Source organism: Sorex fumeus, unplaced genomic scaffold, assembly GCF_029834395.1.
Source record: "Sorex fumeus unplaced genomic scaffold, SorFum_2.1 ptg000007l, whole genome shotgun sequence".
Taxonomy (NCBI): domain Eukaryota; kingdom Metazoa; phylum Chordata; class Mammalia; order Eulipotyphla; family Soricidae; genus Sorex; species Sorex fumeus.
The window spans coordinates 35,371,767-35,398,810 of NW_026606064.1; the positions used below are offsets into that span (position 1 = coordinate 35,371,767).

General features: G+C 46.8%; 1 protein-coding gene and 1 pseudogene across 7 annotated transcripts in view; one reads left to right on the forward strand and one right to left on the reverse strand.

Moving 5' to 3' along the window:
* Positions 1–27,044, reverse strand: part of NAV2 (neuron navigator 2) — an 822,647-nt gene that overhangs the window by 341,835 nt on the left and 453,768 nt on the right. The gene's annotated exons all lie outside the window — the stretch shown is intronic.
* Positions 3,882–4,194, forward strand: LOC130038839 (translation machinery-associated protein 7-like; annotated as a pseudogene).

Below are 27,044 nucleotides of genomic sequence, written 5' to 3' on the forward strand. Positions count from 1 at the left end.
GTGTTTCAGTAATAAAAATTTTAATAAATAAATAAATAAAATGAAAACTGCTTTGAAGTAAAAAAAAAGAAATTGCCACTGTGGAAGATGCTCCACATGACTTTGCTCCACCCGAGATTACATGCCAATGGCATGGGAGGCCTCGCCTTCCTGAGGCTTGTAAGTTATTTCATTCACTTAAGTGCCGAATAAGTATGTGCTCTGCATGTGGCAGGAGCTTGACCAGGCTCAGCGGATTCAACAGGCAGCAAGAAAGTGCCCTCATGGGGCTTTATTATATAAATAAATATATATTTATTTATTCATCATCTGTTGAGGATGAGGCAAGGCAGAAATATATGAAATGGCAATAAACAAGCTAATAGCAAAGAACGACAGAGGCTCTGGAGAAAATGCAATTGAAAATGAATGGCAGGAAGAGGAGGAGACTATGGTAGGGTCCTCAAGAAGGGCCTTTGGGTGGCCAGAGAGACAGCACAATAGGTCACAGTGCAAGCTTGACACACAGTGGCCCGAGTTCAATTCCTGATACCACATTGGTCTATCCTGAGCACAGCCATGTAAGACCCCAGAGCCATAAGCTCAGATTAGCCCCTAAGCATCACTGGGTGGGGCCCCAACCCCTCAAATGAAAGAGCGTTTCTTCTGAAAAATAACTGCCATGGAGGACCAAACAGATAGTACAGCAGGTAGAGCATTTGCCTTGCACACTGCTGACCAAGGTTTGATCCCCAGTATCCCATAGGATCTCTCAAGCCTTCCAGGCATAGTAGTGCCTGAGCACAAAGGAGGAATAAACCCTGAACAGTTAAGTATAGTTAAAAAAAAAGAAAAAAATTAATCAAAAGTGACATTTAAATAGAGGCCTGGCTGATGCACAAGGCACTTAAGAAGTCAAAGAAGTGGGTTTGCCCCAAGCCTACTCAATCAGAAACTCAGTGAGAGAGCCCCCAGTCACCTGGCTGATGCTCACACACAAGCTCTCACACCCTGCAGTCTGGGGCCCACAGATATAGGGAATGCTTATTCCAGGCCGGGTACACCATAAACAACAGGCACCTGTGGCTTTGCTCACTCCAGAATCGCCAGCCTCCATCCCAGGCTTAGGATACAGTTGGGCCCAATAAATATTCCTTGACAGTCTCAGAGCCGAGTTCCAGTCTGCTAAAGCTCAGATAAAAATCAAAGAACCTGTTCATAAAACCTAAGCAATAGGGGCTGGAGCAATAGTACAGCAGGTAGGGTGTTTGCCTTGCACGCGGCTGACCCGGGTTCGATTCCCAGCATCCCATATGGTCCCCTACGCACTTCCAGGAGTAATTCCTGACTACATGAGTCAGGAGTAACCCCTGTGCATTGCCAGGAGTAACCCTCTCCCCAAAAAAACTCAGCAATAGTCCCCCCACAGCCCCCCACACCCCAAAAAAGGAAGAAGAGAAGGTCAGTTAGAATTCCAGGTGGCCAGTGGAGAGCCTTCCCCAGAACCAGACTATCAGCCATGAGGATCAGCTCTTCCCAATCTAATAAAACTTGGCATCCCAAAGTTGGCAATTAGATTTCCTGTAAAAAGCTCAATGTGGTGGCCTTCTGCTTCCTGATCTGAAACTCAGTAAGAAAGGCATTAGTGTGTGGCAGCTGGGATAATCATTTAATTGATCTTTTCTAACCATAGAAGCCTTCTTTCCCTGCTCCAACCCGCTGAATTGTAAATCAATGTCACCTTTATTGTGAGCATGAAAAGACTGGACAAAACACCTCCCCCTCCCTACACCAAATTGGAGTCAATTTCCTAATGGGGTCTTGGTGAGACTAAATGGGTGCTGCCAATTCTGTGCACCACCCCCCACCTCCTCCTGGCCACCCATACAGTTCCCCAGGCCAGCCAGAGCTCCAGAGACATGGAAGCAGGAAACCAGGGGCTTCTGTCATGGGAAGGATGAGGCCTCTGGCATCAGCCTCACCTGATTTCATTCTGAGAGCAGGATACTATTTCTTTTTTTTTTATTTTTTTATTAGTGAATCACCGTGAGGTAGTTACAAATTTACATATTTTCATGCTTGTATTTCAGTCATACAATACTCGGATACCCATCCCTCCACCAGTGCCCACCCTTCACCACCGAAGATCCCGGCATCCTTCCCACCCACCCACCCACCTGACTTCTGCGGTAGGCAGGGCATTCCCTTTTGTTCTCTCTCTCCCTTTGGGTGTTGTGGTTTGCAACAGAGGTACTGAGTGGTCATTGTGTTCGATCTATAGTCTACTTTCAGCACGGATCTCCCCTCCCGAGTGGGTCCTCCAACCACACTTTACTTGGTTTTCCCTTCTCTATCTGAGCTGCCCTCTCCCCCACTCTGTGAGGCTGGCTTCCAAGTCGTGGAGCAAACCTCCTAGTATTTATCTCTGCTACACTTGGGTGCTAGTCTCCCATCTGAACAGGACACTATTTCTAAGGTATCTAGGAAGACATTTCACTAGCAGGAAGGGGTCAATAAATTGTGTTTCTTTTCCTCTAGAGTCATCCTCCGCCTCGTGGCTGGGTGGAATTTCTCTCATTCATCCCTTCCACACAGTTGTTGAGGACCTACATGGGGAATAGAGTGATAAGCAAAACTGACAAGGAGCTCACTGTCTTGAAGGAGTGAAGGACATGGATCCAATAAAGATGCCTAGTAAAGATATTATTAAGAAGTATAAGAGAGAGAACAAGGCAAACTCTATAAAGATGAGTATATTGGGGCTGGGGCAATAGCACAGCACGTAGGGCACTTGCTTTGCATGCAACTGACCCAAGTTTGATCTCTCACACCCCATATGGTCCCCCAAGCCTGCCAGGAATAATTTCTGAGTGTAGAGTCAGGAGTAAGTCCTGAACACAGCCAGGTGTGGCCCCCAAATCAAAACAAACAAAATAAATGTATGGTACCAGGATAAACTCCAATGGCATCATCACTTCTCAGAGCTTATTTGCATAAAGAATTCCAGGGCCCCAGATGACCATCTAAATTAGTGTATGAGCCCCTGGCAAAGGTGTGTAACATAACAATTGGGAGGAGGAGTATTTTCACCACTGTAGTGGGAGGTTACAGATAAAAGAGAAGGGATGGCCTTAGAATAATCCACATGGTAACGGACTAGAATTAGAAATCCCATATAAAATTTTATAAAAATTAAATTTATGACTTAAAAACCAATTTTAAGTCATAAATGATTGTATAGATTACCAATATAGGCTAATCACAGCTCGACAAAGCATAGCAGGATAGACATAAATGTAATCAAGATACATTATTTACAGATGTGTGTGTACATGGTTACTTTCTCATTGTGACAGTTAAAAGGCTTAAAAACAATGACAAACAGGCTGGAGATGTCACTCAGTGGTAAAGCATGTGGTCCAATCCCTGACACCACAAACAGAAACAAAACAATAGAAAAACCACACTGACACTACTGCAGCAACCAATTTCCCAGTATCCCTATTTTAATTTTAATGTTATTCACCAACATAAAAAACTAGTGCTCCTTAAAGGAAAGTCTGATTCTTGGAGTGGGACTGCAAATCCACGCTAATCCTGAATAGCATAAGAATGAGCCCTCACAAAACACCCACTGAGCAGCCAAAGGAACGCAGGAGTTCACTGAAAAAGCTGCCAGTGGAATAATTCTAGTCACAAAATTAATAAGGCAGTGTCAGAGTAAGACCCCAAAGTATGAAAGAAATGCACATGTGTTCATTATGATAAAAAATTAAATGACTAAATACATAAGTGGGGAGAAGAGAAAAACATCCCATGTTAACAAATTCCCATTCACGGAGTGTGGGCGCACAAAACCACAGGGCAAAAGGGCTAAAAAGAACTATACAGCAGCAGGCACCATGTCCGGCCACGAAGGTGGCAAGAAGAAGCCCCTGAAGTAGCCCAAGAAACAGGTCAAGGAAATGAATGAGGAAGATAAGGCATTCAAGCAGAAACAGATGGAGGAGAAGAAGAAATTTGAGGAACTAAAAGTCAAGACCGCGGGGAAGGGACCCTTGGCCACTGGTGGAATTAAGAAATCTGGCAAAAAGTAAGCTGTTCCTTGTGCTGGAGATAATGGTGATCTTTTAATTCTATTACTGGTTAAACATCTGGATTCCCTGCGTAAACTCTGTTGCCAGCAGTACCTAGAATGAAGTGTTTTGGAACCTGTTGTACGGGAGGAGGAGGAAGTAGAGGAGGAGGAGGAGGAGGATTCATAAAGTTGCTCATTCTCTGGTTCTCAGCTATTTTTACTGTAGCTGTGAGGTCAGTAAACCTAGCTCAGAACCCTGCCAAAGTATACTTTTCTCAAGTGTTTGGTCTATCCTTTATTCCATACCATCCATACCATCTGAAATTAAACCAACTCTTGTATCTTGTCCTCTGGTTGTTCATCGATTTGCTCAACTCTTGTATCTTGTCCTCTGGTTGTTCATCGATTTGCTCAAGCGGGCCCAGTAACGTCTCCATTGTGAGATTTGTTATTACTGTGTTTGGCATATCAAATACATCACGGGTAGCTTGCCAAGCTTTGCCGTGTGGGTGAGATACTCTCAGTAGCTTTCCGGGCACTCCAAGAGGGGCGGAGGAATCAAACCTGGCTCCATGGGGCAGGTAGAGTGTTTGCCTTGCACGTGGCCGACCAGGCCAACCCGAGTTCGATTCCTCCACCCCTCTCGGAGAGCCCAGCAAGCTACCGAGAGTATTTCGCCACCATGGCAAAGCCTGGCAAGCTACCCGTGATGTATTTGATATGCCAAACACAGTAACAACAAAGTCTCACAATGGAGATGTTACTGCAAATCGATGAACAATGGGAGGACAGTGCAGTAAACCAACTCATTTGAAAAAAAGAAAAAAAAAAGAAACATACAAAGGAAAAATTAGAAGATACTGCCCGGACAGTGAGCCCTATCTACCAGAGTCAGGTAGACAGCAAGGATCCTGCTAGGATGGGATGATAAGGGCACTTTACCTCTGCACATTCCCTCTCTTAGACTCACACTCCTAGTCGTGTATGTGTGTGTGTGTGTGTGTGTGTGTGTGTGTGTGTGTGTGAGTGTGTGTAGGGTAGGTTGACAGAGACTGCATTCTACAAAATTCCTACCACAACTCCTCAAAGTGATCAAAATGGTCATAGTAAGGGACATGAGAAACTGTGATAGCCAAGAGCAACCAACGAGACAAAGACAGCTAAATGTAATATGGGGTTCTGGATAGCACCCTGAAACAAGGGTCATTATATTTTTTAAATGAGAAAATCTGAATAAAGTATAAACTAAATGATGATTTTTAATCATTTTTATTGGTTCATTCACTGTAGCAAAAGAGCCATAGCATTATCTGTTAATTAACAGAGGAAGTCGGAAGCCAAAGATATAGTACAGCAGGTAGGGCACTATATGTAGCTGACCTAGTTTCATTCCCTGGGGTCCCATATGGTACCCTGAGGGGACCCTGAGTGAGGAGTAAGCCTGAGCACAGCCAGGTCTGGTCCAAAAACAAAACAAAAATAAAATATGTAGAGGAAGCTGAGTGGGGGTGAGGGTCATATTGGAGGTCTACAACTTTTTGGAAAATTTATTATCTGAAATGAAAATCTCTAAAAGGAAAAATACAGTGATCCAGAATTGCAGTCAGTTTTGAAAACCGAACTCTTAAAAGACACATGGATAGCATGCATTTTAATGTCATCATTTAAAGGGAAGAATACCTTGTAAACATTGAATCTGAGATCACAAAATTTCAGAAACATCATTCACTTGTGTACACAGACACATACACACTATACACTGGTACATGTATAATGCTTATGCCTTAGTTATTGTGTACAAAAAAACTCTTCATACATGAGTGAGTTTCCTAGAATGCTCATTAGTTACTGTTAAGGATAAAAGAAGTTAACAATAAAAGAAGCCATTCAAAGGTTCAGGTTTTGCTTTGATCCTTTCAAAATGGCCATGAAAGAACTTATTTGTGCCCAGAGAATAAATGTTGGGAATCTCTCAGTTAACAACCTTGAGTCTAACTCAAAAGATCCCATTTATTCTTAAGAGTCTGCCTTGGATTCTCCCTCACCTATAAAAGAAGGAGTTATAATGTCTGAAGTTCCCTTCAGTTAGCCAGAGCCAAAGTGACAATGAGCCATGCAATTAATAATGCAAAACAGAAACCAGTGGACCTTAAGAACTCCAGCAGAGTTGAAAGTTCTACCGAAGGCATTTAACTCTCAATAACCCACCCTCAGTCAGAACATCATGAAAGGAGGGAAGTCCTATGTGTGACTGGAAACGGGTCAGCCTTTCGCCAGCAATAGGTGGCAGTATTTCTGTTCCCTGGGCTGCATATCTCATCAATGCCCTATTAATAGACAATTAGAAGACAGGGGTTTTCACAGTCTTATCACATCCCTGGCTTTCCATTTAATTCCTCCTGCAAACCACTTTTGCCAGAGATAACAAAATCACATTTCTCTTTCAAAAAAGAAAAATAATAAAGTGACAAATTAATTTGTCCAAACATAATAAAACTAACTGAATCATCTTGCGCTGGCCATCTGCCTCAGAGATGCAAATCGAACTACATTTCCCACTGCCCGATAACTTGCATAATTCACTTAGCTCAGTGGCCCCATTTCGGGGAGTCTCTGCTCTGTGACTTCTTCCCCCTGGTGGCTTCTGAGCAAGAGGAGGGCTTCTCAGGAGCAGCCACCAGCTCCTCTGCAGCGGCTGCCCCAGTGTGAACACAGCTTTGAAGGTGTTATTTTGAGATGCTCTAGTTGTAACTGGTCAACCTGCACAACGGGTATGGCAGGGTACTTCCTAGGGGTCAGCACGGAGCCCGTGAGATGAAGTTGTCATGGCTGAGTCTCACAGATTGGGAGGTAGCATCTATAACCTGAGCACTCTCAGTTCAGAGAGATGAAGTCACTTGCTCAAAGTTGACCTCCATTTGACCTCCCAGCCCAGGACATGGCTTATGCAAGTAACAGCACCGCCCCCGCCCCCCCTCCCTGAGTGAGCTGTGTCTGAATCTGGGCTGAAACAGCAGCACTGCAGAAGCAAGGGGCAAGTGGGATATAGGTGAGAAGGTGAGAAATTCAGGATTTCAAAGGAAGGTCAGAGAGTCCGTGTGAAAGTTTTTCCTGATCTATCAAAAGGAGACTATAGAAAGAGATGAAAATATGGGGAGAAGATTTCTGTGAGGATATCACTGGAGAATAGTGGCTATAAGTTCATCCCCTACCCACCCTTTCAGCTAGAGACAGATGCATCAGTGGGGTCCCTGGGAGTCTGAGATGAATATTGCTGCACTTAGGGATGCTCAGGTCTGAGATCTGAATCTTTCCCTGAGAACTGGGGCAGGGAGGGAGGGTGATGGACTCATTGGTGTAGATCAGACCCATTAGGGGCTGGGACTGGGGTACCACTGAGGCAAGGGATTTAAGTATCTTCTTGCAGTCACATCTGGATGGGTCTTGGGTTCTACAAAGGGAACCTTTAAGTGCCCCATCACAAAAACACATGATTTTCAGCAGAGCAAGAAGCCAACTTGGGAGGACCCCACCTACTACAGCATCCTTCTCCTTGACCAGCACCTGAGCTATGGAGCCCGATTCCTGTCTGGGGCTTGGACTGGTATTAAAAATAGGGGATGTTCTACTCTCATTCCACTTGAACTTTGTAAATCATCAGAACAACTGGTTCTTCTGAAAATGGGCAGAAAGGCCACATTTTCATTGTCTAGCAGGAAAATAGACTTTGCCCACTCACTCCATCCATACTTACCCAATAGGCTGCTTATGTGAATTGCTTGAATTCTAGCTGCATATCAGAGAGAGGCCCTGGGCTTTTTAAAAACACATATGGGGCAAACAGAGAGGTAGGGTGCTTGTCTTACACATGACTGACCTACGTTCGATCCCTGGCACCCCATATGGTCCCTTGAGCCCTGTCAGGAGTGATCCCTGAGTGCAGAGTCAGAAGTAAGCCCTGAGCAGCACTAAGTGTAGCCCAAAAATTAAAAATAAAAATGCAGCTGGCCTGCCCTCACCAACTCCCAAAAGTGTATTCAGTAGGTCTGAATGCTCCAAACTATCTATTCTTTTCAAAATCCCCCAGTGGATTCCCATGCCTGCCAACTCAAGACTGAGAATTCTAAGATCCTGGTGGATGCTTACCTCTGAGAGGAGGAAGCAAGAATACATCATCACCATCAAAATTCCTTCTTCATATATAGAAGATCAACATTATAGGGTGAGTTGAACGGCCTGACTTTTGAAAAGTAAGGTCCACGAAGGAAAGTTTCTAGTCAAATTTATCGAAGTCAAATGCATACACTGTGTTTGCATATGGATTTGTAAAGTCATTAGCATATGTAACAAACAAAAATGATATAAGAAAATTAAAATAGGGGCCCAGGGTAACAAGATGACTCAAAGGGCTAGAGTACATGTTTTGCATGTGGTTGTATCCCTGGCATTGCATAATAACCCCCAGCACCACCAGGAGTAACCCCCAACAATGAGTCACCTCTAAGCACTGCCAGGTATAGATGCCCATAAAAATATAAATTGGAGCCTAGAGATGAGGCTCATTGGCCCTTATGGCTGCCTTTCATACACAAGACCTCGAGTTTAGGCCTTCCATCATCCCCACACTGCCAAGTGCAATTCCCACTGCCACAATAAATGCAACCGACACCCCCTCCTGCACCACAATCACATGTGCGAGCACCACAACACACCACAAGAAAAGATTACAGTACATTCTTCCTCACCCCAGAAATTCATTTCAAAGAAAGAAGAACTAAACTTCAGAGCTGCCTGCCCAGCTAACAAGAAGCTTCAACCTAGGTCTTCCACTTTCAAAGACCAGATTTTAAAGACCACTGTACCTTCTTTCCAAAAATCAACATGAATATTGAGGATCAGGATACTCTTTCCTGCCCCAGGCGTTACCAGATTCCAAACTTTGTACTCAGGGATTTAAATGAGCAGAGGTGAATGATGCAGGCTAATTTCCAACCCAAATTTCAATGCCTAGGCCACTGAGAAATAGTTATCACAATGTCATGGAATATGCCTTTGATGGAGAAACAGAATTCAGGAATATTTTGCGATGAGAAGAAGATCCCTGGCGAATTCAGCCAGCTATAAAACACAACTGATTTATAAAGGCAAAGAGATCTTGCCTGGCTCTGGTGGCCTTATTTATTTGCATGCCAGGATGTGGGATAGAAACCTTATATAGATAGAACACTGTAGCTACAAAGGCAAACTCAGCACAAAAGAGCTTTTGCAAGGTACGTGTTCAATCAGTGTCTTACCTCCCAGTAAATGAACTATCAGACACAAAATAAGACAATAAATTCTCTCGTGGTGGCATTCCAAGTTGGGAAATCAGACAAGCACACGTTCATGGGAGCCATGTGGGCAGGTTCAGTTGCAGGGAGAAGTTTGCCTGTATTCTGGCTCTGTCACTGACTGACCTGGAAACTCGGGCAAGCCACTGAGCTTACTGACCTTCAGTGTCCTTGACTGTCCCCTAGAGATAATAAAGGCGTTGTGTAGAGAGATGGTGGGGACTACAAGGTGCATGGGAAAGAAAAACCTCAGTGGCCAGGCCACAGGAGCCCTTTACGATTTCATAGCACATCTTTTTGAAGAATTGAGATAAAGCCTAGAAGATATTTCAAATAAATGTGAAGAGACAGTCTGATAAGGAAAGATGGCTCACAACACATGAAATTTTAATGTCAGTGACAGCTCAGGTTTGTCCCTGGTCAATAGGAGCCATAAATAGCTGTCACCTAATGGTCATGTCCTCTTGAAAATGGGTTATTCGTCTGAGTCCCTCTCCCAAAGGACAGCTGCAAATACCATCAATACTGGCACTAAGCAACAGCCTTATTTATAGCCATGGGACAGATTCCAAAGATAGAAGAGGTCATGGAGGCTGAACCCCCATCTCTAGGCTCCAATATCCCTAAAGTCCTGGGTGGCTAGGGAGCAAGCCTAGCAGCATTCGCTGGGGACAGTGGGAAAACGTCAATGAAAGTGAGAAAAAATGGGAAAAGCACTGAGCAGCCTGAAAAGAGAGAAGACACAAAAGGAGAATGTGTGGGTGGTCCTGTGGAGGCCTGCGAGTGCCGAATCAGCTGTACCCCTCAGCGGGCTGATGCCTCATCTCTAGCTAACACCTCATTTTTATGAAGTAGAAGACCTCTCAGCATCTTTCAGCATTTGCCCAAGGGCAGAGAATGCCAGTGAGCCATCAAATATGCACAATCAAGTGCTAATTCCTTGACTTCTAATAATGACCACTAAAAGAAAAATAAAATTAACCTCTGGGAGGGGAGGGTGTGGTGGGCTGGGGTATGGCTTCAAGAGCTGGAGCACATGACCTGGCATTGGCACAGAGTTGTGCTGAATATAGCCCTGGTGGCCTCCAGCACCTCTGGGGATCCTCCAATAAATAAATACATGAATAACAATTTATTTTAAACCTGCTCCATGGGCTGGCGAGGGAGTACAGGGGGTAAGCTCTTGCCTTGCATGCAGCCAACCCCAACTCAATTCCCAGCTCTGCATATGTGCTCCTCAAGCACCACCAGGGATCATTCCTGAGCACAGAGCCAGGAGTTAGCTTCACAGAGAGTGGCCCCAAACAATACCCCAAAACCCTGCTGCTCAGAAGCAGGATCCCCTGCTTTCCCACTCCCCACTTTCCCTCTAGTCTGCTACTGGCGATTCTTACTAGCGAACCATACCCTCTGAGCTGCTGGCCTTCATGGCCACAATGGGAATGTGGTCTTCACAAACTGGCATCCAAAGTAGCTTGTAAAGAGCAGCTGGTTCAAAACTACCCTGCCCTCACCTCCACTTTCCTTTTAGTTTTTGAACTACACCCAGCTGTGCCCAAGGATAACTCATGGAGATGCTCAGGGGACCATAAAGGATGCCAGGGATTGAACCTGGGTGGGCTGCATGCAAATTCAATGCCCTACCTGCTGTATTATCTCTCTTCATTTTATCCATGTATGTAAGCACTTGGACTCCCATTTCACAGTTTAAGGTCTCTGAGGGCAGAATCTATGCTTGTTTTCTCTAGATTCTTTTCAGTGCTAACTCAAGTTCCAGCAAATGTCGGGTGGATGGAAAAACAGAAAAAAGAATAGATGGACTTGATGGATTATCAAGGCACTAGCAGGGCACACCATGCCCTGCTCTGCCATTCATCATCCAGTACAGCCAGGAAATGGAATGCCCTGGAGAGCCCCATGTGCTGATGGATGGAGAACACCTCCTGAAACCCCATTCACAGGTTGGCCATGGAAAACTCTCTCAAGACTGGAATAAAATCTTCCTTGCATTTCACATAGAAAAAATTTGGATGATTCACAAAGCAGTTAGAGAACTTCAGGGTGAGACGCATTATAGTATGTGAGAGCGATGGTATGCAGACTGTCCCTATAGAGAGAATCCTAGGGAATAGACAGACACTTAGAGAGAATCCTAGGGAATAGACAGACACTTGACAAAGCATAACTCATGTTTCCACCTTTTCTTCTTCAGACGTGGCATCCCCAACTTTGTTTGCTGGACTCTTAATTAGACAGAGGTAGACTCTGTAGATCCATTGTATATGCTGCCAGTCCACAAAGCATGAAATACACACAACACACACACACACACACACACACACACACACACACACACCCCAAAGCCCACATCATCTGGCTCTTCCCAGAGCAGACCTGAATTCAGAAAGTCAGTCATAAACATCTTTAAGTCACCAAGCACCGATCACATGATAATCTCCCATTCATTTTCCCCTTAATCCCAGCCCTTCCCCGGCCTTGAAGCTCTGTTTGCCCTGGCCTGGTGCTCCTAGACAAAGCCCCTGTGTGTTTGCCATCATCCAAAGCCACCAGCCAGCCACAGACCCGGTGAGACAGAGGAAACACACTGTCAAACGAGTCGGGCTGCTATTTTTACCTTAGGTCCTCAGGGCTGCCTGCTGCAGGTAGAAGAACCGGTTCTGTGGTACACAGAGTTTCTTTGTCACCAAAGCAGGGAGAAGAGTAAGGGGTTTTCCTGGCTTAGATATTATCTTCTCCCACTGGGGGAGCTCCTGAGTAGCCCTCCCACAGTTCCTCTCCTGTGCCGTGACCCAGAGTGGAGCCTTCTCTAGATTAATTCTACGCAGCACCTTACACCATCCTGAGGCAGGGATCACGCTCCCACTGTACAGACAAGGCAATGAGATGATGGATCCTCTTGCATCCAGTTCAGCAGAGATTAAAAGGGTACAGCTCACCACACTGCCCAGTGCTCGCCTGGCCTCAGCCCTGGTCCCCCACAGAGTAGCTCTGGCCACCTCTACTGCTGTGACAGGAAAGCCAAAACTCACCAGAGGAAAAACTCCCTCTTGTTTCTGCTCAGGTCCCTTAGTGCCATGGATGAAGGGCTCTCAGGGGTGAAGCAGATGTGCCTACTCTGCTGTCGAGGCCTGATATATGGCTCCAGCACAGTATGCCCACCTGGGCACTGGCCTGTGCCAAGAACCAACAGAAGGGAATGCACTGCAGAAATATTAACCTTGGCAGCCTCCTGCCACAGAAAACCGCTGGCTGAGCCTTAATGAAACCCGGCACAAGAGCGGGAACATCTGTATCCCCAGTGAAAAAAAGAAAACCCCAGCCTGGCACGCACACGAGCCATCTTTGCGGAAGGACATGACACACCTGGAGAGGAGAGGAAAGAAAACTTTTTTTTTTCTGGAACCCAGTGGCAGCAAAAAGACAGAGGAGAAGAGGTGGCTCACTTTGGTCTTATACTGGCTTCCCGGGAATGAAGAAATAGATTCTAAGTATATGCAGCTCAGACTCTCCTAGTGGCAGCAATGCAGTATGAGAGCAAAAGCTCTGCCAATTGGCCATCCCCATGGATTCTTCTTCCCACAAAACCATCCTCTAGGATGAATAAGCACTGGTTTACTACTCATAGTGTGTATCTTTTTTTTTTCTTTTTGTGTGTGTGTGTGTATGTATGTATGTATGTGTTGCTGATGATGGGACGCAGGGTCTCACACATACAAGGCACAGGTTCTACCCCTGAACCACACCCTCAGCTTTCACTGACTGCTCTCCAGCCTAGAAGCACAGAAAGGTCTAATTGCTTTATTAAGCAGACTGAGTTAATTACTTATTGAAGCCAAAATTAAGAACAAGGAAACTGTCTTACTTAAAAGATAAAAAGACATAACAGCAAGAAGCGAGACCATAGTGGTGGGAGAGATGGGAGGCCCGAGGAAGGACCTGAAAGTCAGTGTGAATAGAAGAGAATCTTCTACTGGGTGTGTGTGGGGGGTGCTTCCTGATAAGCCAACAGCACACATCCTCTCAAGAGGCCAGGATCGGAGAATCGCTGTTGGGCCATGTTCATACCATCTTCCCCCTCCTCCTATTGCACAAACCCCCTGTTGGACTCATTCCCATTCCAAAGCTCTTCACACGCCCAAGAATGAAGACCTCACAACACCTCAGAAAGTCCACTGACACCTCTGTAGAAAGCTCATCCTCCCACTACACAGAATTTCCATCTGAGTTTGGCGGCAAGAAGCCCAGAGCAGATTCCTTCCGCCCTTCAGAGAGACAGTTGCATGAGGTTTCTTTCGTGAGCGTTTCTATACTGTTTCACCTTCCTAGAAGTATTCCTATCCAGTAAGGCTTTGGGTCTCTTACGTTCTGGCTGCTTCTCTCAGAAGGAGGGTGACAGATGATACCAATGGCAAGGAGGATGGTTAGAATAAAATAGCAGCGGTTTTCACTCTCTATCGAACACATGTTACACCCTCCTATGCACTTCATAGGCACATGTTACCACGGGGGTGGTTTGGGCTACACCAAGCAGTGTTCCTGGCAGGGCTCACAGACCCTATGTGGTGCCAGGAATCAAACCCAGGTTGGCTTTGCACAAGGCAAGTGCTTTACCTGTTGCGTTATCACCCCAGCCCCAGTCATAAGCACTTCTAATTGAATTCTTCTAACAACCCTGGGAGATCAGGATGATGAACTCATCACCATGGTTTAGTTCTCTTTCTTTGGGTTTTGTTGTTGTTGTTCTGTTTTTAAAGATTTTTTGTTGAATCTCTGTGAGATTCAATAAAATTGTGAAATTTTATTTCTTACAAAGCTGTTCATGATTAGGTTTCAGTCATACAGTGCATATAGTGTTCCAACACCCATCCCTCCACCTACCCATCTCTCCAAAATTGTCCCCAATTTCCCTCTCATCACTCCCACCCTCCCCCAATCTGCCTCTATGGCAGGCGCTTTTCTTCTCTCCTCTCTCTCTATGTCTCTCTATGTCTCTCTGTCTCTCTCTGTCTCTCTCTCTCCCCCCCAATCCTTTTGGGCATTGTGGTTTGCAATACAGATACTGAAAGGTTATCAGGTATATGCCTTTACCTACTTTGAACACTCAGTTCTTGTCCAGCATGATCATTTCAATCATTTCTAGCTATTACTGTCATACAGACCCCTTCTCTATTTTACCTACCCTCTGCCCAAGGTTTGTTTTCACATAAAGACATTTTACAGAAATTGAAGCTTGCAGGTACCATAACTTGCCTAAGGTCGAGTAAATGAGTGAAGGTGCTGGGAATGAGGCCACCCTGATCCCCAGGATGGAAGAGAAGCATAGTGTTGCCCTACCTCTCCCCATCATAGTGGGCCTCGGGCACTCAGCCCAGTTCCTCGTTACACCTGGTGCCTCATCATGCTTCCATGGGGGAGTCCAGAGATGTCTTCCACAGCTAGGGAGAGGTGATCCTTAAAAATCAGGGAGAACACATCACCTAGTGAGAAGGAAGCTTTAAAGAGGTAAGAGCTCCCAGGGCAGCAGGATGCAGGGAAGACAAACTGGGGGTCGCTGGGCATGCTGGAGAGAAAGGTTAGAAGAAGCCTAAGACTGATGAGGGCTGTCCATGGCAGCAGAGGGCTGGCCAACAAAACAGATTTGGGGTGGGGGGCAAGAGAAGCGGTGAGGATAAGCCAGGAGCCCCCCCACTCCATTGTCACCATGTTCCATGTCCCTGCTGGGATGGAAGCTGCTACTGCCAAACTGGTCAGTCTAAGTCACAAACGGTACAAATGACATGTCTTGCTGCCATATCACTGATCAAAGCTGATTCGTTTCAAAGGCCAACTGTCAGCAACTCGGGAGATTGCAATCAGATCAGAAAAATACACTATAAGGTTACTTCAGGCATTAAAAAATACAGCCTCCCTGAGTAATACAAGGTTCTCTTTTTGTGCTTCTAAAATTCTCAGCCCAAATAACTCCACTGAGAAACTTAAGAGACACTAATTAAAGAATAGGCTTGGATCCCAAGCTAAGGTGTAGTGTTCAGTTGATCTCTTGTTTTGTCTAGGAAGGAGAAATTTTCTGAAGTTCTAAGCTCAAGTAGATTACCTAAGGCTAGAGACAAGACCAGGTTCCCAAATGTTTCAGATTCCGACTTTCTTTCTCACATCCTATTTTAATCAGTGTAATGAAAGCATATGCACATGCGTGTGCCCCCCTCCCATACACACAAATGCTTTTTTAAAAATTTTTATTAGTGACAAACCAAGAGGTACAGTTGTAGACTTACACATTTTTGTGCTTGGGTTTCAATTATACAATGATTAAGTACCCATCCCTCCACCAGTCCCCATTTCCCACCACCACGGATCCCAGTATCCCTCCAAACCCCCATCCCCCCAACACCCCCTGCCTTTGTGGCAGGGCATTCCCTTTTGTTCTCTCTCTCCTTTTGGGTGCTGTGGTTTGCAAAAGAAGCATTGAGTGGCAATCATGTTTGGTCTATAGTCTACTTTCAGCATGCTTCTCCCATTCTGGGAGGATCCTCCCAACACCCTTTATTTGGTGCTCCCTTCTCTATCTGATCTGCCTTTTCCCCTAGCAACACAAATGCTTATATATATATATATATATACATATATATATATATCCACACACATGCACAAATGATACTTATACATAAACAGATGTCAGATGTACCTACAGTTACTCTCACACATAAATCTATTATCTATTCTCCTCTCTTTCTTCACACCCCGTACTATAGCACTGTAGCACTGTCCTCCCGTTGTTCATCGATTTGCTTGAGCGGGCCCAGTAATGTCTCCACTGTGAGACTTGTTGTTATTGTGTTTCACATATTGAATACATCAGGGGTACACCCCCTTCTAAGACAAGGAATTGCCAGCTATCTAGAAGGATCACACTAAGCTTTCACAGCAGGAGCTTTTGATTTTCAATGGGCTCTGGGCCTGCATTCTCAGAGTCAAACAATGAGATCAGAAGAATAGGAATTGATGGAGCAAATCTCCAGAGACCTCCTGAGAAATGGGGGAAAAGAACTAGTTCATACCTGAGCTGATAGGGAAATGGCTGTTGCTTCCCAAACCCTGGTGACTTGGAGAATATTGATTAAAGCTACAGCTGTGCCTGCCAGGGGCAGGCTGGTCTGGGAGGTCTCCCGGAAGCATTTTTGGGGTCCTCTTTTTAAAATGCATTTCTTCCTGCAGGGTCAGAAATCAAATCTAGGGCCCTCACACATGCAAGGCATGAGCTCTGCTCTCTGAGTCCTAACGCCAAACCCCTGCGATTCTACCCACATGCTGGAAGGTCGACAGGCCCCCAGAGCCCAGGCTTGCCAGCACCACTCTGCATAGGACCACTGCAGAGTCAGAAGTGAGCGGGAAGGGGATGCTGTGGAACCACCCTCTATGCGCCACTTCATTCATCACACAAAGTGATAACTGAAAGGTGAGGAGTCCTGTGGGCTCCAGGAGGCTGCCAGACTGCGTTCTTTTCTCCAAGTCTGAGGGCCCCGGGCTGAAGATCAGGGGTGTGCAATTAAGACAATTTCTTCCTTCAAATTAGTCTTCTGGGGGGGGGGGCACGCTGGAGCAATAGCACAGCGGGTAGGCCGTTTGCCTTGCACAAGGCTGACCTGGGTTCGATTCCCAGCATCCCATATGGTCCTCCGAGCACCGCCAGGAGTAATTCTTGAGTGCAGAGCCAGAAGTAACCCCTGAGCATTGCCGGGTGTGGCCCAAAAAGTAAAAAAACAAAATTAGTCTTCTTGGCCAAAGAGATAATACAGGGGGTAGGGCACTTGCCTAGCATGCAGCCGTTCTGGGTTTGGTACCCAGCACCACTGAGTCCCACCAGGAATGATCCCTGAGTGCAGAGCCAAATGTAAGCCCTGAGCACAGCCAGGTGTAGATTAAAAAAAAAAAAAAGCAAAACCCCAAAATTACTCTTCTGAAAAGAGGTGTGTCCCGCCATGGGAAGTCCCCTTGATCCCCACAAAGAGGCTCTCAGGGCTTGCAAGATTATGGGGAAAGATGAAGGGAACAAAGAGGGGTGTGCAATCAGCCCCCTGGCCCCTGCTCTCCCCTTGCCATTGGCACTTGTCATCAGCAGAGACTCCACTCCCAGATTCATTCATTCCCTGAACAGGACAACTGGCAACCAATTCCGACTGTAACATGGCCGAGCCTGGCTGATCCCCTGGGCATGCAACTTCTTAGCTGAGTTTGGTCACAGGAACCCAATTTCTGAGTTCCGAGAGACCAGACTTCCAGAACAGTGGTGGGCTGGAAAGCCTGCTCTACTCCTCCTCACCTCCCTATACCCGTCAAAATATTTTCCCCTGCTAGTTCCCCAATCGCAGCCTAGACTCCAGGGCCCCCAGCAGGAGGGATGGTTGGGTGTTCAAGAGCTCACATAAGAATGTGAAGAATGGCAAAAGAATGCTTCCAGGGCCGGGAGAAAGTCAAAGGGCTATGCAGCGAGCTTTGTATGCAGGAGGCCCAGGCTTGAGCCTTGACACTACGTGGCACCCCTGAGTGCACCACCAGGAGTAAGTAGCCTTCTGCATGTGACTGCATGTGGCCCCAAACCAAAAATAAGTTACGAATTAGGGTGCCTTGCGAATTAGGCTTGGGAGATACTCGGAGGCTAGGGGCTTCAACCTTGCATGCACAAGGCGTCAAGTTCCATTCCTGGCATTGTAAGTAAGGTCCCCAGAATACATCTGGGTATAGCTCTGGGGACCCCTGAGCACTACAGAGGTGGTCCTGATGGTCCCTAGTACTCCAGGGTCCAAGCAGCACCATATCATTGCATTGAACTGTTCTGTTCAGCTGGCCCAAAATGGTCAGGTATGGCCCCCAGATCCTCTGAGCACTGCTTGGGAGTCCCCACCTGAAAAAAAGGAGCTTTCCATCAACTGACATTAAAAGTGTGGGCACACCACTTCCAGAAAGAGGCCCGTCCTAAGTGTGGGGGGTGGTCTTGCCAATCCCTGCTAAGCTTCCACATCCTTGCCACTCTCTCAGGATATGGTCCCTACAGGAGGGGTGTCTTTCAGACCAGACCCTCCTGCTTTCAGCCCCTTCTCCATTCCTGAAGTGGGGGTGGGATGGGAGATGAGTATTGGGAAAGCTGAAAGAAAGCACAAGGGCGATGTCAAGGTTACCAGCTTATGGACTCATAGTGATTTCCGTCCCATCAGCAGGAGTCCGGAGGACTGAAAGAGCTGGTGGCTTTGAAGCAGTTAAACCCAGATGTCAGAACCCCCTCTGGGAAGCTCATAAATACACTGGAACCTCCATCTTCAACTCCCTGACAATGAACATCATGCACTCAAACCTTCCTACTATGTAAAGTTCCCACCCAAGTGCCTGGTGTAGCACCCAGAAGCCCCAGCTTAGTCTCCCAAGGGAGAGTGGCACTCCAGCAGTGCTGGGTCCCTCCCCCAACACCCCGTGTGCTTTCTAGCCATCGCCATCCACACACAAACCATCCTTTCCCCATATCATTTTTAGGTACTTTCCCACAGTAGAGACTGGCTGTGATGACTTCAAACGAGATTTATGAAAACCCATAACTAGAAGATTAAAATTCCAAATGTCGTCTGGATAAGACGGGCCAGATGCTTGGAGAATTGCAAAAGCCTCAAGCTCTTTGCACTGGCACCACAGTAGAGCTGCCAAGAGGGCATGCCAGTCGGTTCTCGGGCTGAGCAGGGAGACTCCTGTCTAGAGTGGAAAGGAAGAGTTTCATTCTAAGTGTCCTGAGCCACCCACGATATGGCCCATCTTATGATTTGGTGTGTGGGCTTTAATTCAGTGAGAGTGACCAAGACCCAGGGCTGGCTCATTGGCCTTTCTCCTGGGTCTGTCCAAGATGAGCATCTCCCCAGAGGCCTCATTCAGGGACCAGAGGAAAAGGACTTACCAGTGTCAGGAAGCAAGAGACCCTAGATGCTAAATCCTGCAAAGTCAGCTCACAGCAGCATGTTCCAGGGCTCCCAAACAGCCAGAAGAGGAAGGTGACAAATGCCTCCCCAGCTCCGCCATGGGTATGTGCTTCATGAAGAAAGCTTCCCACACACAACTTCATGGAGCCTTCGAAGCAGCCCGTTGAAGGCCAGCATTCTCAGAGGAGACAGGCCGATACTCGGGGAAGCTATGGCAGCTGCCCATCCTGTCAGCCCCAAACACAGCCTGGCAGTTGGGGCAGGAGTGGCCAATTTCTGATTTGAAAATCCAACCGCTGTCTCGGAACTGACCCCTTTTTAGCCAGATCAACCTACCATATACCAACCGTGTGGCCCATTTCCACAAAGCCTGGCCCACTCCTGACTCCCACAGATCAGAGTTGCTTAGGTAATAACGGAAAGAAAAACGGTCAACATTATATGCAAAGCGTTAACACTAAGAGGCCAGTGCTGCAAATCGTGTTAATAAAGCCACAGGCAAGTGTGAACCACTGGTGGCGCACGCTGGCACCAACGTGTTAAACGTGGGTACAGGGGTCAGAGACAGAGCTCAGTGGCTGAGCCACACTTTGCACACAGGAGGCACAGGTTCTAGCACTGGCATGACACGATCCCCTAGTACCACCAGGAGTGACCCCAGAGCACAGAGCCCACCCAAGATGTGGCTCTGTAATCAAAAAAAAAAAATTAAGTGAAAGTGACTGGGAAGTTGACCTTGGCTGCACTGTCTGTAGCACTGTCCTCCCGTTGTTCATCGATTTGCTCGAGCAGGGACCAGTAATGTCTCTATTGTTAGACTTGTTGTTACTGTTTTTGGCATATCGAATACGCTATGGGGAGTTTGCCAGGCTCTGCTGTGCAAGTGGAATACACTCAGTAGCTTGCCAGGCTCTCCAAGAGGGACGGAGGAATCGGACCCGAATTGTCCACATGCAAGGCAAATGCCCTACTTGCTGTGCTATCGCTCCAGCCCATCTTATTATTATTATTTGTTGTTGTTTGCTTTTTGGAGGTCACACCTGGAATGCACAGGGTTACTCTATGGCTATGGGGCTAAAATTGAGCTTGAAGGAAAAGGTCTTTTCAGAAGGAATCTGCTTCATCCCCACACACTGACAGCCTCAAGTCAACTGGAATTGGGACTTGTCAGAGAAAGTTCACACCCTCTCAAAAACTAACAAAGCAGCAAAGAAAACACAGTTCGACCAGTGATTTCTCTCTGCGTCCCTACTGGTCTCTCTCTCAGGCCCTTGAACCCAGGTTCTCCAGCGAGCTGAAGCCCTATGTCTCCAGCGCATGAATCTACTGCTCTCAAACCCCCAACAAGCCCTCATCCTCAGAATAAATCCAGAATCCTTAGCCTAGCACTCTGGGATCAGAAGACCCTTGGTCTCTTTGCCTCTTCCCCGCACCACCCCCTCCTCCTCCACTGCTGCCCCAGAAGAAGCAAAGAGAGTGGTTGGAGAATGGGCACACTGGCCTCAGTGCCAGGCTAACCCGGCTCCAACACTGTGGCTAGGCTGCCAATAGCTGTGTGACTTGCAGTGGGATCCAGACGCAATCAGAGGGGGAAAAGAGACGCCAAAGGCATTCCCAGGAAAAACTGAGGTCCTGCATGGGAAGCGTTTTCAATGAAATGCAACTGAATGTGAGCATTCAATTAAAAAAAAATAATAATTGGGAGTGGGAGCAATAGTACAGCCGGTAGGGCATTTGCCTTGCACATGGCCAACCCGGGTTCGATTCCCAGCATCCCATATAGTCCCCTGAGCACTGCCAGAGGAAATTACTGAGTGCAAAGCCAGGAGTAACCCTGTGCATTCCAGGTGTGACCTCCAAAAAGCAAACAACAACAAATAATAATAATAAGATGGGCTGGAGCAATAGCACAATGAGTAGGGCATTTCCCTTGCACACGGCCGACCTAGCCGACCTGGGTTCGATTCCTCCACCCCTCTCAGAGAGCCCGGCAAGCTACCAAGAGTATCTCGCCCGTACGGCAAAGATTGGCAAGCTACCCGTGATGTATTCGATAAGCTAAACACAGTAACAAGTCTCACAATGGAGATATTACTGGGCCCGCTCAAGTAATCAATGAACAATGGGAGGACAGTACACACAGACAGTGTGCAATTAATTGGACATAGGGGGCCTGCCAAGCATTGCTCAGGAATCTCAGGGGGTCACTTTTGCTAATACTCAGCCAAACAGGCCAGCATTCCAGTCTTGTGGTGCTGCAGGGGTCATGGAGTGCTGAGGAGCCCACCAGAGCAACCTTAGGGTCCTTCAGGGCTACACTCTGCAGTGTTTGGGGTAGCCTGGGGTGCTGGGGATGGATGGGATGGATGCATGCAAGGTCTGTGACCTAACTCTGTACTGGCTCTCCAGATATGAGACTGGAAATTTTGAAATCACCCGAACAGAAGATGGATGAGTACTGCACTGCCCCATTTCTTGACTTTCTCTGACAAGACCCTCTCTGTAACATGTCCCTATACAGACCAGAATTCTGCAAAGTCAGGTGAAGCAAATACTGCTCTAACCTTTCTATGACCATGCTGGCACTCACACCTTGTTACCAGGTAGCTTAGATTTGTACAGGCATCCTGGTTCTTTATCTGTCTTCACTATCTTCCCAGGGTTACAATACCTGTGGGCATTTGGTACCCAATTTCGCCCATTCCTGTGTTCTCTTCCACTTCAGCCTACAGAGTCAAGGAAGGCTAAAGCAGTTCCCAGACTCCCCAGCCGCTGGGGTATGGGTGTGATAAAGGTTGTGTACCTGCCTGAGGTCAGGAGGGTGGAGTGAGGCAGAGGACTTTTGAGGTCCCAGAGCAAATTCCAACAGAAAAGAGTGTTTCTGGAAGGCAGTCTCCTGGACGTGGCATCTGGTCACGAGTCTCAGGTCAGAGGTCTGTGTGTGGAGGGGGTGTGGAGAGGGCAGCAGGAAGTCTAATAGTGCTACAGGGTTAAGGCACTTGCCCTGCAGACACCAACTCCAGTTTGATCCCAAGCTCCATGAGGTCTCCCCAAGTTCCAGCAGGAACTGTTCCTGAGTATATAGTCAGGGAGCCATGAGCATTGCATGGTGTGGCCCCCAAACCAAATACAACAACAATGATCATATTTTATTAATAGTAGTTTAAGCCATCCAGCAATGCCATGACCAAAGAGGATTCAGAGTAACTACAAAACCTTATGTGGAAGGAAAACACATAATTAACATCATTTGTCCCAGAGCAAAACCGGGTAACAAACAGACTAAGGATAAATTTTCACTGCATTTTCCAAGCTCTACGAATTGGCAAATTCAGCGTGAAGAGCTAGATTAAGACTTTCTGACCTGGCTGTGAACTTCCATAGTTCCTCTCCCTTCCCTACTCTGTCTTCCATTCACTCTGGTCAGTTGTATTCAATTTCCTTAATCAAACTGTTTTGCGGAGTGTGGTTGATATGCCAAGCTTGGTAATAATTTAGAATACACACTGGACAACACTTAATTTTCATAGACATGTATTTATTTATATGATTATTTTCTATGATATCCAGTGATAGAGCTTTTGAATTTATATTTGAACTGTTGTTTTTCTTTTCCTTTTAATGTTTGCAAATAGGGGCTGCAGACTTAGAAAATGGTTAAGGCACTTGCCTTGCACGCGGCCAACCTGGGTTCAATCCTCAGCATCCCATATGAATCCTGAGTGCAGAGCCAGGAGTAACCCCCGAGCATCACCATGTGTGGCCCCCAAAATCAAAATAATAATAATTATATATGTTTACAAATAGTCAATTTTAAGAAAACTAGTAAATAGGCAATGAAAGTGGTAGACAAATTTGGCAAAAATAATCTAGTATAAAACTTGGGTAGCACTTGAATTAAATCCTGCAAATATATTTCAGGGGGCATTACAAAATCTGACCCCTTTAACTGCTCGGGATCTGTGAGCTAACTCTGAGAAGGTTCATTTTAAGTAACATTGGTCCTGTTCCTCTTCTTGGGAATCACTCAGTCCTATGGGAAGATCTAAGGCCATGGGCAGGGTCACTTTGGGACTGTGGGTTGTATTTACATGCCATGAACAGCCACAGGAGAGTGGTAAACAGGAAAAGATCAATAGCATGATTTAAGTTCACAAAAAGCTTCTGGTTACTGCTGGGAATGCGCAAAGGAAATGGTCAGGAGGAAACACAAGAAGCTACTTCACTGGCCACTAGAACTGACCTGTACAAGAGGCTAAGACTGGGTGCTGGGAGTGGAGACACAAGAGAGAGATGAAGAGCAATCGGAAAAGATCAAGCACATTTCAAGAGTGAACTGAAGCTTCCTAAATAAACTACATTATAACTTAACCAGAAACTGATCTGATTAGCTTGGCTTTTCTCGGCTCTTAAAAGTGAAACATTAGAGACACAGCCACAGAGTTCTAAAAGTAGAGATGGGCCGGAGACATTAAGTTGAACATCTTAAAACTTAAAAATAAATGACGTACAAACCACACAGAGAAAAATATTCAAGGTAGCAGCTCTACCTTATTTAAGAAAAATGACTTGCTCAAAACTGGGTGGGCACCCCTTCTTTACAGCTCCCTCTCCTCCCCACCCATACCCCTAATCTGAGTCCATTCTTACTCCACAGTTTCAAAGTTAGGCGCCGGAAACCTCCCCAGAATAAACTGTAACTTCCAAGGAAGAATGCGTTCTGGCCCATGCATCAGTAGACCAGAAGGCATAACGAGATAAGAGCACGCAGGGTATTGATGAACGGAGCGGCAAGTTCTGAATAAAGAAGTGAGTCCCAAAGGGAGATACAAGCCAGAGCTTGTGTCCTGGCAGAAGCCAAGTGTTCTGACTGCTGGCAAGTTTGCAGAGCAGGCTCTGCATCCTCAAGGAGCAGCAGGGAGCCACAGGAGGAAGAGTTTCCTCTCCAACCTCATGGAAGCCTGAGGTGCAAAGCCACAGAGTGGGGTCCTGGGTCCTACAGGCTGTGGTGGCAGGCTTGGCAGCAGGAAGTGACCACTAGATCCACTTCTTTGACCCAGAAGACAGAGTAGAGGACCGAGTAGGGGCTCCGGCACCCCTGGCCCACAGAAATGCCACTGGCACAGGAATCCCTCTACCCTGGGAGCTGGATTTAAATGTGCATGTTGTGGGGAGAGGCCAGCAGCACAGGTCTCCTTTCAGTGTGTGGGTCTGATAACCACTGTCAACTCCTTGGCTGAGCCAAGGACGGAAGTGAGGATGGGGACCTGCTGCCATGCCCCACAGCCCTCCAGAGGGCAGATGCAGAGAGACAGCAGAAGCAGAACCTCTGCAAAGCAGCTCCAAGTGGCTCCACTCTGTTGGCATCACATACTCCCACTTTTTCAGCCTGTTACGGATGGTCCGAGGCAGGAGGGAGCCACCGTCTCCCCACAAGAAGGGAGTGAAAGATGCCCAGAGTCTTTTGAATAGCAAGTGGCAGAGCCCACTGCTCAACCAGTAGATCCCACACAGCCCCAGACAGGCTTTCTTGGGCACAGCCTGGTCCCAGCTCTCGGAGGGCCACAACCGGGTTCCAAGCCAACCACTTGGCCCAGCCCTGTCTTCTACCTAACCTGAGAAAGGACCAATCACAGATTGTCTCCCCTGGGGGCACCCATCCACCTTCACTCCCTTCCTCCCTCCTTCCTTCCGACTTTTCCTTGTGCACACCCAGCAGTGCTCAGGATCACTCCCAAGTGGTGCTCAGGGAACCTAGCCATGCCAGGGATTGAACTTGGGCCTTCTGCATACAAAGCCTGTACTCCAGCCCTTTTGTATCATCTCCCTGACCCTGCAATCATGGTTTCTGCTGGGGGGTAGGGAGGAGACTTGGGTCACACAGTGGTGTTCAGGGGCTATTTCTGGCTCTTGATTCAGAAGTAACCCCTGGTGCTGCTCAGGGGACTATATGTGATGCTGGTGATTGAACCAGAGTTGGCTGCATGCAAGGCATGCGTCTCAATCCCTGAACTAGTTTTCTCTGGCTCCCTAGTCTGGTTTTTTGTTTTGTTTTGTTTTTTAATCAACAAGACGATAATGATAATAGCAGTTGCTTCTCAGGGCTGTTAGTAAGATAATGCAGGGCTGGAGCAGTGATAGTAGAAAGAGCAGAAAATTTATCTTCTATGTGGCCAACCCGAGTTCCAACCCTGACACTCCAAATGGTCCCCTGAGCCTTGTCAGGAATGATCCCTGAGTGCAGAACCTGGAGTAAGCCCTGCGCACTGCTGAGTATGGGCCCCCTCTCATTCCCCCACCCCACCCTCCCACTACCTCCACCACAAAATAAGATAATGTACACAAAGGCACAGGCAGAATCCTGCTTTCCACCCATCAAGGGCCCCCAAACTGTGTACTGGAAATGCATGTGACATTCTTTGCAAGTGCTTTTCGTTGGAACTACCAGGCTGCCCTCAAAGCGGCCAGTGCTGCAGGTCCAGCCTTAAGAGTGCTTTCTTTCTGGGGGCTGGAGCAATAGCACAGAGGGTAGGGCGTTTGCTTTGCACACGGCCGAACAGGGTTTGATTCCCAGCATCCCATATGGTCCCCCTAAGTACTGCCTGGAAGGGGTTGATATCAAGGATACACAAAATACTGGTTAAACTCCACAAGAAGAAAACACCCAACCCCAACAAAAAACAGGGCGACAAAATGAACAGAAACTTCCTCAAAGAAGAAATCCGAATGGCTAAAAGGCACATGAGAAAATGCTCTACATCACTAATCATCAGGGAGATGCAAATCAAAACAACAGTGAGATATCATTTCACACCACAGAGACTGGCCCACATCCAAAAGAACAAAAGCAACCGGTGTTGGTGCAGATGTGGCGAGAAAGGGGCTCTCCTTCACTGCTGGTGGGAATGTCGACTGGTTCAGCCCTTTTGGAAAACAGTATGGACGATTCTCAAAAAACTAGAAACTGAGTTCCCATTTGACCCAGCAATACCACTCCTGGGAATATACCCCGGAGAAGCAAAAAAGTATAGTCGAAATGACATTTTCACTTGTTTGTTCACTGCAGCACTGTTTACAATAGCTAGAATATGGAAAAAACCTGAGTGCCTGAGAACAGTGGTTAAAGAAAATTTGGTACATCTACACAATGGAGTACTATGTAGCTGTTAGAAAGGATGAAGTCATGAAATTTACATACAAGTGGTATTACATGGAAAGTATCATGCTAAGCCAAATGAGTCAGAAAGAAAGGGACAGACATAGAAAGACTGCATTCATCTGGGGAACATAAAGTAACAAAATAGGAGACTAACACACAAGAATAGCCGAGATAAATATCAGGAGGTTTATTCCATGGCTTGGAAGCCAGCCGCACACTCTAGGGGAAAAGTCAGCTCAGATAGAGAAGGGAACACCAAATAAAGGTGTTCCACCCAGGATGGGAGACGCATGCTGAAAGTAGACTATAGACCGAACATGATTGCCACTCAATGCCTCTTTTGTAAACCACAGCACCCAAAAGGAGAGAGAGAACAAAAGGGAGTGGCCCTGCCACAGAGGGAGGGTGGGATGGGGGAATGGGTGGGGTGGGAGGGATACTGGGATTAGTGGTGGTGGAGAATGGGCACTGGTGGAGGGATAGGTACTTGATCATTGTATAACTGAAACCCAAGCACA